This window comes from Sceloporus undulatus, chromosome 5, assembly GCF_019175285.1.
Source record: "Sceloporus undulatus isolate JIND9_A2432 ecotype Alabama chromosome 5, SceUnd_v1.1, whole genome shotgun sequence".
Classification (NCBI taxonomy): Eukaryota; Metazoa; Chordata; class Lepidosauria; order Squamata; family Phrynosomatidae; genus Sceloporus; species Sceloporus undulatus.
This window is the reverse complement of record NC_056526.1, coordinates 46,300,509-46,316,422: the sequence shown is the minus strand read 5'-3', so window position 1 is coordinate 46,316,422 and position 15,914 is coordinate 46,300,509. Positions and strand designations below refer to the sequence as shown.

The 15,914-nt window shown below is 39.0% G+C and overlaps 1 protein-coding gene across 1 annotated transcript in view; it reads right to left on the bottom strand.

Moving 5' to 3' along the window:
- DCN (decorin) overlaps positions 1-4,768 on the bottom strand; it is a 42,438-nt gene extending 37,670 nt beyond the window's left edge. The window contains exon 1 of the mRNA XM_042470333.1: positions 4,415-4,768. The gene's annotated coding sequence lies outside the window, so the exon portion shown is untranslated. The remainder of the gene's footprint in view (positions 1-4,414) is intronic.
- Positions 4,769-15,914: the final 11,146 nt, after the last annotated feature.

The following is a 15,914-nucleotide window of genomic DNA, read 5'->3' as shown; positions in this document are numbered from 1 at the left end:
TGAGGGTGGCGAAGTAGGAGGAGGAGTAAGGACAAGAATGGAGGGTGAAAATGGAGGTGGCTGGAGGGAGGCAAGAATGGGGGTGGCTGAGAGAGAGGAGGAGGAAGAAAGGAATTGGATTGAATCAATTTTCAAGTTCCCATTGGCAAAAAATAGTTCTTTTGAAAAGAACTGCAAGAAAACTCATGGCAAAAAAAAACCGGGTTAAGGGGGATTTACACCAACCCCCCCCCCCAATTTGGGTCAGAAAACCCCGGCGCAAGTATGAACGACCCCTGATTCGGGTCAAGAAACTCCAGTGCAAGTATGAATGACCCCCCGATTTGGGTCATGGAAACCTGACGGAAGTGTGAACAACCCTCACTTAAATCGAAATGGAGCCCAGGTTAAATTGCAGTGTGAATGGGCCCCTGTTTTCAACTAAGTCCCACTTTGCACAAGCCTGGGGCCGAAAGTAGGGCTTGGGAGAGTGGAGTGTCTGCCGTCTGGGTGCTATCTTGGGGCGCGCTCATTCAAATGGCACACATGATGATGACATGCTTTGTGCACCGCATCCAAACAGTGCGGCGCACAAGGAACATCACCGCACTGCTCCAGGGCGCTAATGGTGACTCAGCAGTGGCGGAGAAAGGAGCTGTGTTTTGTGGATCCTTTTTCCAGGTGCATTTGGTTGGTGTGACCATGGTCCGGGGGGGGGGGGGGAAATGGGGCAGCCTCTGTCTGCCCCTTTCTTCCAGTCTGTACAAGCCCTAAGTGTTATTTAATAAGATGCATTGTACTTTTCTCTCTATTATGTTAAAATGTATTTTAAATTGTTTAAAATATTTTAACAGGTTGTTGTATTGGGGCATGTAAAATCAAGAAATCAAACATGTAAACACAAAGAAGACTTGCACACAGGCCAGGAACACCAGCATAAGGTCTTCTCGTGAAGCTCAGCTCCAGGCTGCACAGAAAAATTCCTCCCATGCAAACTGCTGCTTCTGCCTGAATAATGAATTGCTGGACAGAGACTAACAAAGAGACTTTAACGTCAAGTTCAGGATATTTGCAAACTATACAAACAAACTGCTCTGCCAAATCCACACTATACCACAACACCAACCACTATCAACCACATAGAAAATTCATCCCTCTCCCTTATATACTTTTTCCCCCTTGGGGTCTTGAACCCTTCCCCTTCCTGGGATATCACCCAGTTTCCTGTCCTGTGACAGCTATGACTTTGCACAATTGAAGCCTGCTGGTTTCACCTCCTGTGCCTGTGTTATCAGCTTCCTATGACTAAGAGCTCTTCAAATGCTGACTCATGATGGCTGCCATTTCAACTCTATCACCTCTATCACCTTTGTCCCAGTTCCTCCTATGGTCACATCCATGCGTTGTGCTCTGACATGTTGTCATTGTGTGTCTTGAAATAATTTTGGACATAAGGCGATCCTAAGGGCAAATCTATCACAGAGTTTTCTTAGCAAGATTTGTTGGGGGGTGGGGAGGGGTTGTCTTTGCCTTTTTCTGAGGGTGAAAGAGAGTGTGATATACAGTACTAAAATCACCCAGTGGGTTTCTACGGCTGAGCAGGAATTTGAAATCTGGTTTCAAGAATCAGAGCCCAACACTCAAACCACTACACCATGCTGCCTCTCCTTTTAATAGGATTGTTTATTTAATAGTGTCTTGGTTTTTTTTTAACAAAAATGTACTTATTATATATTGTTTTAACTTGTAACCCTCATTTGGGAGAAATGTGGACCCACACACACACACACACTTTATTCTCATAACAACTTGATGAAGGAGATTAGGTCAAGAGATAGTAACTGGTCACTAGTCCAAGGCCAACCATTGAGTGCCAACACTGACTTGGAACATGGGCTTAAAACCAACATTCTAGGAACATACGATATATCAAAGGCTCTCAGTTAAAATCCATAACATTGTTCTCAATAAATTCATGATGGATTAGTATATAGTGATGGGAATGCAGCTTAGGCCCTCTGGATGTTATTGGGCTAGACCATAAACCTGACAGCTAGCTATGCATACAGTGGCTACATGTTGAAGTCTTGCAGCATCTGGAGGGCTACAGTTTCCCTGCCTCTGTAGTAGCCTTTCTAGTCCAAAGGCATATTTTACAATTATAAGCTGTGGGGGATCCAGAACCAAAACATAATATTACATCAATGTACTGAATATTTTCCTCATTAGGCCAAGCAGGGGCCCCTTCATACCACACAATTATAGTTGGCCCTCCGTATCTACAAATTCAGTCATCTGTGGCTTGAAAATATTTTTTATAGAGTATACATATTCAAAAAGCAAACTTTCATTATGCCATTTTAAAAAAGAGATACAATATTACTATATCATTGTATAGGATGAAATTTGAGCATCCACGGATTTTGGTATTTACAGGGGTTCTGGAAGAAAACCGCAGTGGATACCCCAGGACAGCACAGGATACAGCCATAGCAGTGAAAGTGGAATCATAGCACTATAACTGTATAGTGTGGAAGAGCCACCAGTTTATAAGTAATGGCCTAAGGAAGGTTTACATGACCTTCTGTTCTTGTAGTGCTATCATGTTATCATTGTATGAAACATTTCTGTGTCCTCAATTATCAGTAACTAAACATGTTAAATGTGTTTTTTAAAATAAAAATGTAGTATTTGTTAGTAACAATCAATAGGAACTTTAGAATTTCTTGTTGATAAACAATTTCTTTCTTTATAATCATAACAAGCTACAAGCGTTTCATATGCATCTACACAGATTTCTATAGCTGAAAGAAAATCTACCATAAAGGCACATTCTACATTTTCTTAATTGACTTGGTTTTCCACAGTAGAAAGCAGCAACATTTGTAGTGCTTTTTAAATGAGGGGGATATGTATGATAATAATAATAAAAAAATAAAATAAAAAATAAAATGAGGGGGATAAAAAACAAAATGTTACTGGGGAAAAAAATAACTTTTATAGTCCACCAACTAACAATGGGTCTCTAAGTGAATCTTACTAGTCCTTAAATGTCCTAAGGAGCACTTGGGGGGGGGGGGCGATGACAAATTATCTATGGCTGCAAGCTAGCAATGGGCCTCATACTTTAATAACTGCAGTATCCTTCAATAATCATAATAATCTTTCACTTTTCTATGGCTGCAACAAATTTATTAAGGAATAAAGCCCACTGATTTCTGGGTAAATGTGCATTGATTTTGCTCCAAATTAATTTCATTGATTTTATCAGAATTTTTCATGAGGAGAACAAACAATAGTGGGGGTATATTGATTGTTTATAGCAGATTAATTCACAATGGAAAAGGTGTAAACATCTAAAGTACCAGCAAATCACTAAATAGAGCTAGAAGATAAATATATACATATACTGCAAACTATAAATGTGCAGCCCCTATAAACCATAAAGGGGAAAGCACTGTATTATGTGATGATAGATATATGTTACACTCAATGCAAGGAACTGGGGCAACAGGAGGGGGCATATTGAATTGTGTTAAAATATTTCTATCCAGGGATTTTACACTCAGCTTATCCAGGAATCAGTTAAGCCAGAGTCCTTGGACTGAATGCTTGGCTTAACTGGTACTCCACAATACTTTATCTTGCCTTTAGAAAATGTAGACAATAGCAAGGATTTTTCTAGGAAGAAAAGAATCCCCAACAGTAAATTTACTCCATCAAAGTTGAGATGAATTTTTGCAAGTCTTCAACTACTAACATATTGCATTTTACTTTCCTGAAAAATAAGAACTGTGTCTTGCAAGGTAGAAAGAACTGAGAAGTTAAAAAACATTCTTCTGGACACACTCAAGACTTCTGAAATACATTCAATTCCATTTTCAAACAGCCTGAATGTCTCCTTCTGCAGTATGTAACCTTTTACCGCAGGATAGCTCTGTTTATTTACCTTCAGCTCTTTCACTCAAGAATCCTGTTGTCTGAAATATGTAATCACTGTTTACATATGTAATATATCATTTTGCAATGTTTAGAAAGATGTCTGCTACTCTGGACGTAGCACCCCTTCCACTAACTTAAAATCAAAAATGCCTTCCACTTTTCAAACTACAAAACACAAAGATTCAGTGTTGATTCCTCTCCCAACTTCATCTGCTTTAAACTTTTCATTACAACAAGAATGTGCACAGCTGTAACTGAAAAATGTTTTAAGGAGTACAACAAATCTTTATGAAAGTACAAATAACCTAAAATAGAAAATATTTTTTAAAAAAAAAAACATCCACAGCTCTTGAAAATGATCCCATATAATGCAGAGGAACTGTATTAATGCTTTTGTTAAAAGTGCTGTCGTTCAGATTTCTTGTTCCCTCTAGCTTTTACTGAAGTTTTACTGTACTGTGGCAGAGTTCAAGATAATTACTGAAAACTGTACCTTTTAATCCAGGGATTTGCACCAGGCACCCTCCTAGATGAGATGCAATTAGACGAAAGATTCAAGCCAGGCAGAAGACCTTGCAGGTGTGGAAAGGAGGAGGGGTAGGTTACTGCTCAGTGACTGTCATTTGGTGGAAAACCCTCCTGCTTCTTCTGTTCCAAAAGCTCAGTTAAAAAACTTAGGTTTCCTTCAATGAACAGAATCCAAGCTGCTAACACCCACTGTAGATCATATGGTAATGATATGTCTCCTGTATGGTAGCCAGAAACTTTATCAGCCCTCTCTTTTCCCCTTTGCCTTATTTCTTTTTCATGTGTTCAGGTTTCTAAGTGCTTTTACAGACTAGCACAGATGCTTGATGGCTTTTCCCCTCCTTATTTCCGTCATTTTCTTCAAAAATCACATACAGTATTTAATTGTAGGGCTCTCTAACTCTGAAGCATTTGCTTTAGTGAAAGAGAAAGAGCTAAAAAGTTTTTGTGTTTACAGACTATCTTTGACACAAGGATTAATTTTGCCAAGTGAGCAAAAATAAGCAGATATATACTGGGGGGGGGGGGGGGGGGAGGGGCCATCTAAAAATAAAATATTTCCAGAAATATTTTTTTCATCTTTGTATGTTTACTAGTCTCAAGGACTCGAACCTGTAGTCTGTTTTACAGTTTAATTATCCTAAGATACAGTGGGAGTGAGTCTTAGGCTCCAGTGAGATTTTGCTGCATAGATATGCTCAGAGGTATGTCATACAGACAGTTCTAAAAGTAATTGGAAGCTAAGAGTGGAAATTAATGAGAATGAATTTCTAAAAATGTTTTTTTTAATGAAAGCAAAAAACAAAATCACAAATTCCAATAATCTAGTTTTACATATTTTTAAAATTATTTATTATGGACACTATGACTATTTTGTAGAGATGTGGCAATGTAGCTTTCCAGATCTGACTGAATTTTGCCATGTTCATTAAGGAAATCATCTACAAAAATTGACATTTAAATCCATACCTTGGAGAAAGGTTCATTGAACTCAGTCTGGCTCACTTCCAAGCAAACACACCCCATAGGACAGGGATGCAAGTGGCAAAGAGCACATGCAGCTTTCCTCCACTCTCACCTTTCTTGCTGTAGGTTTGTGACTGTGTGTTCAAACTTGTACCATTCTCCCTGCCCTCAGGCTGCAGCCAGGTGCAAATGAAAAGTCAATTATTGGAGCTTTTCAGGAGAGGTATAAGTTATTAGACACACAACAGTCCTTTAAGGATTTATCCAGTTCATTTTCCTGATTCTAATATCAGGCATTATGTTTATTCCCATTCCCCATAGTGGGGGACTTCAAGAAAATGGCACTTTGAACACAAGCACATGCCAGTCAAGCAAGCTCTGTGAAAGAAAGCATGATATCCATCATCCTGAAAATAATCTTTGGTCCCTGATTAGACTCTTCTTTCTACCCTATGAGTAAAGAACTAGAAGGTGGGTAGTTTGGCTCTGGCACAGCTAGAGCTGTCCTTCTTTCCAGTAACTACACATTTGCATAGATCCTCAGAAATGCCTATCTATACACCACACAATTTGACTGGCAGAAGGAGCAGAACTCATAAACTGGAGATTTCAATTGAATCCATTGCTTGAGGGCAAATTTGAGCACCAAAGAGTTTTAGTCTCTTCAAGCTTTGGGTCTCCCTTCCAACCATCCCTCCAGCTTTTTTGAACTGGGCATTTTAGGCATTGCCCTGATCTTCAGTAGCAGCCAGTTGGTGGGATAGAATGGAATTTTCAATGTGGGTCAATTGGTTTCCTTATCTGGAGGATTTTCACTTCCTCCCTGGCAAATTGTTTTTTGCATCCACATCTTTGGAGAGCAGCTAGGTTTATACAGCTCTCCACCAAATGTGTGGGGTACCTCCAGATATCTTGAAGGTAGGGTCCACAGGCTTGCAGGCTGGTTTTACTGTTAGGAGGAGGTGGAGGAATCACAGAACAATTCACTTTGCAATGGGACCCTACCCCTAATACTTCCCTTGGTCTTCACAGCTGACAGGTTGGGATGAGCGTGGTTGGCAGGTGGATGAACCAAAGTATTGAATTCAATTTGAGCTGTAACTAATGAAAATGTGGCATTTTCATAGAGCACAATATGTTTGAACCCCCCACTCCACCCTGATGATTTTTTGCCAAAAATGCGTGACTACTGAGATGCCATTCTTTTTCAGAATAACAAAAATGAATAACCCATCTTTTGGAAACTTTGAGTCCATGTAGCTACAGAATATTAATATTCTTTCTCTACTACACACTGAAAATGATAATGGGCCAGTCTTTCCAAAGATGCATTGAGATATCCATAGGTAAATATGACCCTGCCAAGATCAATCCTGTCAAGGCCTGTTTTTCCAGTACCAACTTTATTCCAACTTGGGTCTGCATTGTTGTGTGAACCTTTCTTTCCCTGCATGGAAATTCATACAAATTTCTGTATATACTTTTGAAAATGGCATGTTGAGGACATCTTCCCAATGGATGCATTGCTATATGCGCTTTCCTCATTGATTGCCTCTAATATATTTGTGTCTCTTCCCCCTTTGGTTTCATTTTTTTTTTATTCAAGTGAATTTTTTGGAATGAATATCTTTTGTTTGCTTTATGAATCATGTTGCAAGCTCAGAAATGTATGGATTGCCACCTGCAAATTTCAATTAGGCTCTTGTTTGTTTCTATGAGGTGCACATCAATCTCAAAAGCAAACCTCTCACTGGTCTCTAGGTATGAGTGATTGCTTATATTCTTGGTTTTCAAAGCACTGAGCAGAAGCTAATCCTATTTAAAGGAGTTTCTATTTGGTTCACTGACACAATAATAGCTTCTTAGCAATTTCAGGTATTCAAACCCCGATCGCTTGCCATGTCTGCTACTTAAATGTTGGAAGCTGAACTTTTTGTGGACAGAATTTCTGACAGTGGTTCAGATGTGAACCTCTTCTACTACTCCTTTTCTTTCAAACTATTTTATATATTTAGCTATATCAAATAGTTAAAATAACTAAGCTACACATTCAAATAGTTCTTTAATTTAATAGAGCCTTTCTCCAGGTAAAAAATAGAATAAATATTCGTTATCCCTCCTGCTTTGCTCATCTTGATAACCTTTTCATTAAACAAAGAATTTTGAAAACCCCTCAGTTGTGCTTGAAGCAGGAGCAGGATTTTGCTATTTTAAAACAAGATTCCCTGATTTATACGCACTTAATTAAAACAGGGATGAGAACATAGCTATTCTTTAGTCTTTGCGGTTCTCTTATTTGTGCATGGAAGTTTTGGCTCAAAAATTGCACCAAAATGGGTACAACAATGTATATTTTAGGGTAAACATCATAAACAAAAACATATTTCCTGAAACATGCATTATATACAAAATCCTTGAAGGAATGATATTGGGGAAAGCATTAACATGATCTGAACAGGGTTATAAGAGGAACAAGATATGTATAGATCTCCTTTAACTCCAAGGAAGGAGAGTTAGAAGTATTGAATTCTCTGGCTTAAAACAAAATGGTTAAAAGCACACACCTCTGCTTTATGATTACCTTTAGAAGTATTAATTATTGTTCTGCCACTATGACCTATAAGCCTCCTGGGCACTAGATGCAGGCATTCTCAGTGACGGCCCCTCTGCTATGGAATTCTCTCCCATCTATCTCCTTTTCAAAGAGCTTTTAAAAGATTCTTGTTTTCTCCAGCTTTCAAACGAAGACATTGTATGATATTTTCTGCACTAGAGATTGTACACACCTTATTGCACTACAACACTCACTGTCTCTCACAAGTTGGTATGTTAGCTAAACAAGGTAGGAACTGAAGTCCAACTCTGTTTAGAAGGCCACAAAGTCCTCATCCTTGTGTTACATTTTTGCTATTGTATTTTATTGTAATTATCTTGTCTTAATATTGTTTGAATTTATAGTGTTTTTTTAAAAAAAATAATCTGATACTATGTTTGTTGTATGCTGTAAGCACTGAGAAAGATATGAAATAAAATGGTCAAGGTATGAACTCCTCCACTGGTAGATCATACTCTGGCGTCAGGGAGCACTAAATAGATCAAACACTGAGTGATTTTGTCTAATACCAGTATATTAGGTTTGCATGGAGAAACATGGGATTGTCTTGTAGGTATAATCATTAAGAGATCTTAGATCAGGAAGAGATGCCATAAAATTCTATCAGCCAGAACCACAGCAGGTCTCTTTCACCCACCTTTTACCTGTTGCAGCATCCCCACCCCCAACACAGCTATTTACTGGCTGGTGAAGGGGAGGAATGGAGAAGCATTCATCTCTTCCTATACCTTAACTTATTATAGCAATCGTCACTTTCAGAACTGTGCATCCAGATGCAGGAACAGAGTCAGATGCTTCTCCACACATACACCTGCTCTCCATCAGCCTGTAAAGGTTTGGTGGGCAAAGAAGAAAATGTGCCATTGTTCCATTTGATGGAACTTTACCTTTTTCTGGTCCAGAATCTGTTAACAAGCTATTAGAGTTCTGTCCCATATTTAGCCTGGCAACCCTAGTGCCTCTGTTTGTAGTATTGTGACTAGAGTACTGGATGTAGCCTATGCAACACACTTGGGCTGCTGCCACTCTGCAGAATTAATGCAGTTTGACACCTCTTTACCTATCATGGCTCCATTTTATGTAATCCTGGGATTTGTAGTTTGTTGTGGCCACAGCACTGTCTTACAGAGTAGGCTGAATATTTCACAAAACTACAAATCTCAGAATTCCATAGCACCGGGACATGGTCATTTAAAGTGGTGTTAAACTGCACTAATTCTGCAGTGTAGATGCAGCCTTGGATGGCCTGTGGTCAGATCCCAGCTTAACCGAATGCTTGCTGGTTGAATGGGGGTGAGGATCAAGAGGGGAATCATGTATACAACCATGATCACCTTGAAGAAAAGACAGGATAAAAATATGGTTAACAATAGAAAAACATCATATCTATAGCCATGATATCATATCTTTAGCCATTGTGGTGTCTATAACAAATCAAAAGCTACGTTCTTACTGTCTGTTCTCTGGCTTTATTTCATGTTGTATCTTGAATGTTTTACCTAAAGGAAATAATCTTTGAAATGATTTTTCCCCACTAGCAGTCTTTCCAAAACCCTTAAGCAGCATTTCAAGTATATTTTATATTAAAAAAGTAAAACTATTGGTGCTAACACAATAAAGCATGTTTAAAATGTTTCCACTAAGTATGCTGGATCCAGCAGAAAGGTTCGGAATTGTCTTACAGACTTTTTGGACCTGAAAGTAAAGGTTCTGTCTGTCTCGAAATATCTTTATGGCTTCTTCTGTGAAATTATATCTGTAAAGATCTTACATAAAAATGAGACCACAATTTGAACTTGTGTTTATAATTAAAGCACTGAAGACCATTAAACTGAACTGACTTGTGATTCAGGTCTAACTTTTGTTCTAATACTTGATTTCGTGAAAGGAAAACATGGAATTAGGTTATTTCTTTATAATAAAGCTTTGAACAACTTTGATTTCTATAGCCTGAGGACACATGAATCTAAGGCTTGTGTGGTCTTGTGTCTGTAAGACGATTCTGTCATTCCATTTGCATTATTGAGAAATATTTTTTCAAGCTCCTCTTCTTCTCTCCCTGTCCTGAAGAAAGGAATTTCCCATGTTAGTCCATAAAAGTAATACATAAATTAGATCAGCTATGGAGTAGCATGTCTGCATGTGTGGTATGCTACTGGAGCTTACTAAAAATCACTTTAAATAAATCAAGTTGTAACCACTAGGCAGTGTTCATGAGATATTTTAACCTTAGTGTCTCTTTTCATAAGTACCTGTTTTGAACATGGGCCACAGAGGTCCTGCTCCTTCTCCTGTCTATATTGGAGGACTCAAAAGACAAGGCCTATTTTAGCAGTAACTGATACTGGGGAACTTACTTTATATAATTATTAAACATCTTTAAATGTCTGTTAAAGCCCTACTCAAGGATCTACAATAGAGCTACAGTCAGAACTTGGAAATTCCCACAGCTTCCTAGAAGCAAGGCCATTACCCATGTGGACACAGTGTTTCTGGCAGCCATGTTTTAAAAAAGTATCCCCCCCCCAAAAAAAAACCCTCTAGAACACATGAGGATTTAAAAGGTTTTCTTTCCAATTGGCCTGATTACTAGATGTTTTGTGTCGAACAACATTTTACAAAGAAAACAATGTGCTTTTTGGAAAAGAGTTCTGCCAACTTAGAAAAGAGTGGCGTAAAAGCCAAAGTTTGGGTGCTAATGAGTTTCTCACAAGAAATGTTTTGATATATGAAGATTTTTATGGTAGTTGACTGTTTCCTCATACATTGTGACAGCCTTTCCTGCTAAGGATGAGAAAATTTGTGAATTTTTATTACATCCCTCATAAATGATGGCCCTGTGTTACAGACATTTGCCATACACAGGTTGGTTTATTTTTTGTCAGATAAAAAAATGTCTAGGACAAAAACTGTTCCTAAGACAGACAGACAGACAGACAGATGGGGAGCAATGCAAAACATCCTCTATGTGGGAGCTCTTTTATTAGCCATTCAAAAGCACAAAATAGGTGGCTAAAGTCATCTGAAAATTTCAGTTTCTTTGGGTGTCAGCCAACTGCATGAAATCAGGGACCAAGCACTGAGAATGCTGGGTATGTGTGTTTACTTTATCAAGATATGAAGTTCCAGATGGGCCACTTTAGTGTGCAATCCCATTTCCCTGAGGGCAAAAATGGAAAATCAGCAATAGCAAGTAAATTTCTATACCACTTATCAGTGCACTTAAGCACTCTCTAAGCAGTTTACAATGTGTGAGCTAATTGCCCACAACAAGCTGGGTACTCATTTTGCCGAACTCATAAGGATGAGAGGCTGAGTCGACCCTGAGTCCCTGGCTGGTATTGAACTCACAACCTTGTGGTTTATGAGTGAGTGGCTGCAGTACAGGCATTTAACCACTGCACCACCAGGGCTCTTTATGTCATTGTATGTCAAATTTGAGGATATTTATGAGTACTTATTTCCCTGTATCTGTGTACCTATTGTTTGGGCTTTGTGAGACTTGTTGGAGCCAAATCTCCAACACTGAGTGCACCCACACTTCAGAAATAAAACAGCTTGACAACACTTTAAGTGTCGTGACTCCAGCCTCTGGGATCCTGTAATTTGCAGTTTGGTGAGGTCTGTTGAAGAGCTCTGGTGTCTCACTAAACTGCAAATTCCAGATTTCACAGGACAGAGTAATGATAGTTAGAGTGGGGTTAAATTACTTTATTTCTACAGTGCAGTTACACCACTGTACAGAAAACAGAATTCTGCTTTCTTGTATTTTACAACTTTTGTGCTTCTCTATGTGGTATGCTATCTAAAGAATTACCAGTCTGAGGATATTTTGTGTATAGTCATAATAAAGAGACTACTAGCAGAAGAGATCCATATCATGATTATTAAGTAATATGATCTGAAGGACACCAGCTGCAGGTAGAATGTAGAGATGCCAAATATGTGTTGGTAGTACATACATAGGACAGAAGTGACAAAAATGGTTAAGCTACTGCACTATTTTTCTAATTTGAGTTTATGAACTAAATTGCTTTTGGAGATAATTCTTGATTTTTCAAAGAAATAGCACAAAATAAAACAGTGACAGGTTAATACCTGTGTTAGAAACAATAAAAAATAAGCAAAATTATTAGCTTTGAAAGGCTGGATGTCAGACTGGATAAACATAAACAAATATAGCAACTATTTATTAATTTATGTATTTATTTAAGTTAGATTCAGACTTTGTCCCAAAATGAAGACCCAGCTTGGTCTTTGAACTAACAAAAGAAAGCAGGAATGTCCCCCTTTCCACAACAATTTCTTAGCATTCACTTTTCCTAGCTATAGGTACATTTTAAAAAAAAAGTTGAATTAAAACAGGGCATGCTGTAGCCTTCAGCTTCTGGTTTGGGATCAGGACTTGGCATGTTTTGACTTACTGTGCCTGATAGACTAGCCTTCGCCTTATTATCCCTAGCCCAATTTAGGAAGGGGCTAAAGACCCACTTATTTGAACAAGCTTACCCCTGACCAGCTACTCTCCCCCCCCCTCCCCTTGTCAGCACTGTCTTGCCGGCATGGACATTTTATTATTTTTATTAATCTGTTTTTAATATTTTGTATGACCTGTTGCTATATTGTTCGGAATTGTTGTTCACCGCCCTGGTTTTTAGAAGGGCGGTATATAAATAAAATTTTATTATTATTATTATTATTATTTTGCTCCTTACCGGGACTTTAAAAGAGAAGATTGGTCCAGCACATACAGGTGGGAAGCAGCGTGTTGGTGGGGATTCTAGGGTTCAGGAGCGTGCAGTGACCACATGCTCCTGAACCCTAGCTGTACGGACGCCACTATCAAGGCGGCCTCCCGTCCACATGGGGGCCGCCATGATATCTGCACGTTGTGGTACCATGCTTACATCATTGACACATGCCAATGGCACCTTGGCAGTGTTGCCAAAAGGAGCTGCATTTTGCAGCTCTTTTGTGGGGTGGATCATTGTTGCTGCTGAGCGGTTGCCGCAGCAATGATCCAGGGCAGAAAGGGGTGGCGTCTCACCGTCCTTGCTGTCCATATGTACCGGACCTTATTATCCAGTGGGACTGAGCACCTCATCAACTAGCAGCAGTCATGTGATATAGCTTTTCCACTAAGAAGAAGATACAGACTGCCTAGACTATAATATTTAAAAGTAAACATTTGTGTATTACATCTTTCTTCCTCAGGCTTATATGGTTGGATATTTTATAGCCTTCTGAAGATAAATGATCTGGAAGTAATTTTCTCTTCAGACAACAAGAGCATAGTGATCAGTAAACAAACATGCCTAAATAATTTTGTCAAAGGTTCATGGTATGCATTCTTGGTACTGAAGACTGAACAGTTTGTAAATTCATTTTCAGGCAAAGGTAAATGAATTTATCCAAGTATCTGAAGGTCCAAATAAACACAGAAGCAAGCAAGATAATTAATAGCACCCAGGGGCTACAATAGAGATGCTTATGACTGCAAAGAGCTGGACCATCTGCCTTGAACATGACCAGCAAAAATCAAGAAAAGTTACAGAAAGAGATCGATTTTGACCAGTAATTTCCAGAAACTCTTCCAGCTGCCTTTGCTTGAAGGTTTTGGGAAATCTTCAAACATGAGGTAAAACAAAATCCAGACAGGAGTTTTGTAGTTTTTTCTGGTTACTTCTTGTAAATACTCTGTTACTGGAAATTGGTTAGTAACAGCAAAATTGTTGATGTAATCCTGCTAAGATCTTCACAGCAGTGATGACTATCCATGGCATTTCCTTTCCAATTACTGTGCATAAATTTATTCTCTGTTTTTTTGAAGTGCTTTGTTCCATACTACTTTCACATCTACAACAGCTGAAAATATGTCCCTTTTAAATGACAACACAGAGATTACCAGATGTCTGAATTCATTTGACCCAGCCACAAAAGAGAAAAATAAATTTTGCTTTAGGATCTTGATTAAATGAATGCATTCAGGTTTTTTTCATTGCTTCTGATATGGCTTTCTGTTCATGTGTGTGTGGACCCCGCCCCCAATGCATTTTAAGTTACCGAGCCTTAATTTTGACATGCCTGAATCAAAGCCATGCTGGAAATCCTGTACAACATACTTCCCCCCTCCCCAGCATGGACATTTCCATGGAGCTTAGTGCACAGAAAATAAAGCAACCTATTGTAATTCAAATTCAAACTGCCCCCTGATTTTATCGCATGGCTTATGCCTCCAAAACCACCACGTGGTTACAGCCCAGTTCCAATAGTGGTCCCCGAACTCACTTCGGTAGCCATTTTTCAAAGTTGGGAGCTTTCTTAGGATGCCTGTTGCAGTCATTTCCCCAGCTTTCCACTAGCATAGTGGATGCGTTCCTCCACTCTCCATGTACTTGGAAATATTTTGGGAAACTGACACACTGAAAAGGTAGCTTTGGGGGCTGGTACTGCTTAGCATTATTATAGCTATGTATCAGAGATAGATTTCCTGATATAACATTGCAATCTGTTTACAAACTAAAAATAAATCAATCACTAAACAACAAGAACAGAAGTGTGAATATGAATGGTGACACTTCTACTTATTCAATGTGGACCATATTAATTTCAAACAGCTTATCCTATTGATAGATTTGAGGAGGACTTTCTCACAGAGAAATACCCTTGTCTTGTGTCTCTCCTTGTCATTAAACATTACTATACTCAAAAGTCTTTATTTGGTATGCAGGGACCAAGCTGTTTGAAGATTTCACAAACCATAAACTGCATACTTTGGACAGTGACTGGGTGTCACTCCAGTCTTTTCGATTCTTGTCTCATAGACCAATTTATCTTACCTTCACAGTTAATTCACGATCACACTTGTCTGAGAAAGGGCCTAAAGCTGTTCCTGATAATGAAAATATTTATCCCCCCTCTTCTATTTTGACATCTGAGGCAACATATATAGGGTCTCGACATCCTTCCTAGACCAAGATCTACCTTACCGGCACATTAGCATCATCACCTGTCCTCAGAACATGCCCTAATAGTTTAATCAAAGATTCTTATTAGGAAAACAAAGAAACAAAAAAGCTTTATAAAGAAGTCAATAGCATCCTGTTTAATTCTAATTATATTGTCTTCTTTCAGCCTTAACATATTAATCACTTCCCTGCACGGTTCTCCAGAGTATAACAATGAGTTTCCTTAAATCAACAAATAATTCTTGGGTGAATAAAGACATATGTCTTAGTTGACAGCAGCATCAGCCATTATTGTTAGCTAGGCATGTATATTATGGGATTAAGGTACTTGAGCTCCTGGCATGCTTTAACTTTCTTAAGAGGGAAATTCTAAATAGGTAAAAATTGTTTCCCTATGCAACATCTTGCCAACTACCTCCCTGGCTCTGAGTCACGCAAACTGTACAGTTAGATTGACACCTTGCTTTCTGATAGTCTCAACAGACAGATACTTTTGGTAGTCTTTGGGGCGGTACACACTGGTGTTGAAACGCTGCCCCTCTTTACTGTGCAGCATTGCCACAGCAAACAAACCACAGAGCAAAGCTGCACAGCAAAAAAGAAGACGCCTAGATCGGCTTCTTTTTTGCAGCATTGCAAGCAGGAAGGGGTGCCGCCATGATGCCTCTTCCTGCCAGCGACGTCTGCTTGCTGTACGGCTGCGTCATCATCATGGCAGCCCCCATATGGATGGGAGATCGCCATGATGGCAGTGTCCGTATAGACTAGGGTTCCGAAGTGTGAGGTTGCTGCATGTTCCAGAACCCTACTATCAGCGGCACCACGCCACTTCCTGCCCATGTGTACTAGGCCTCAGCGTCTCCCTAAGCAATTGTCCATCGGGCTTCTTGAGAAACATAAAAACTGAAGCAGTATTT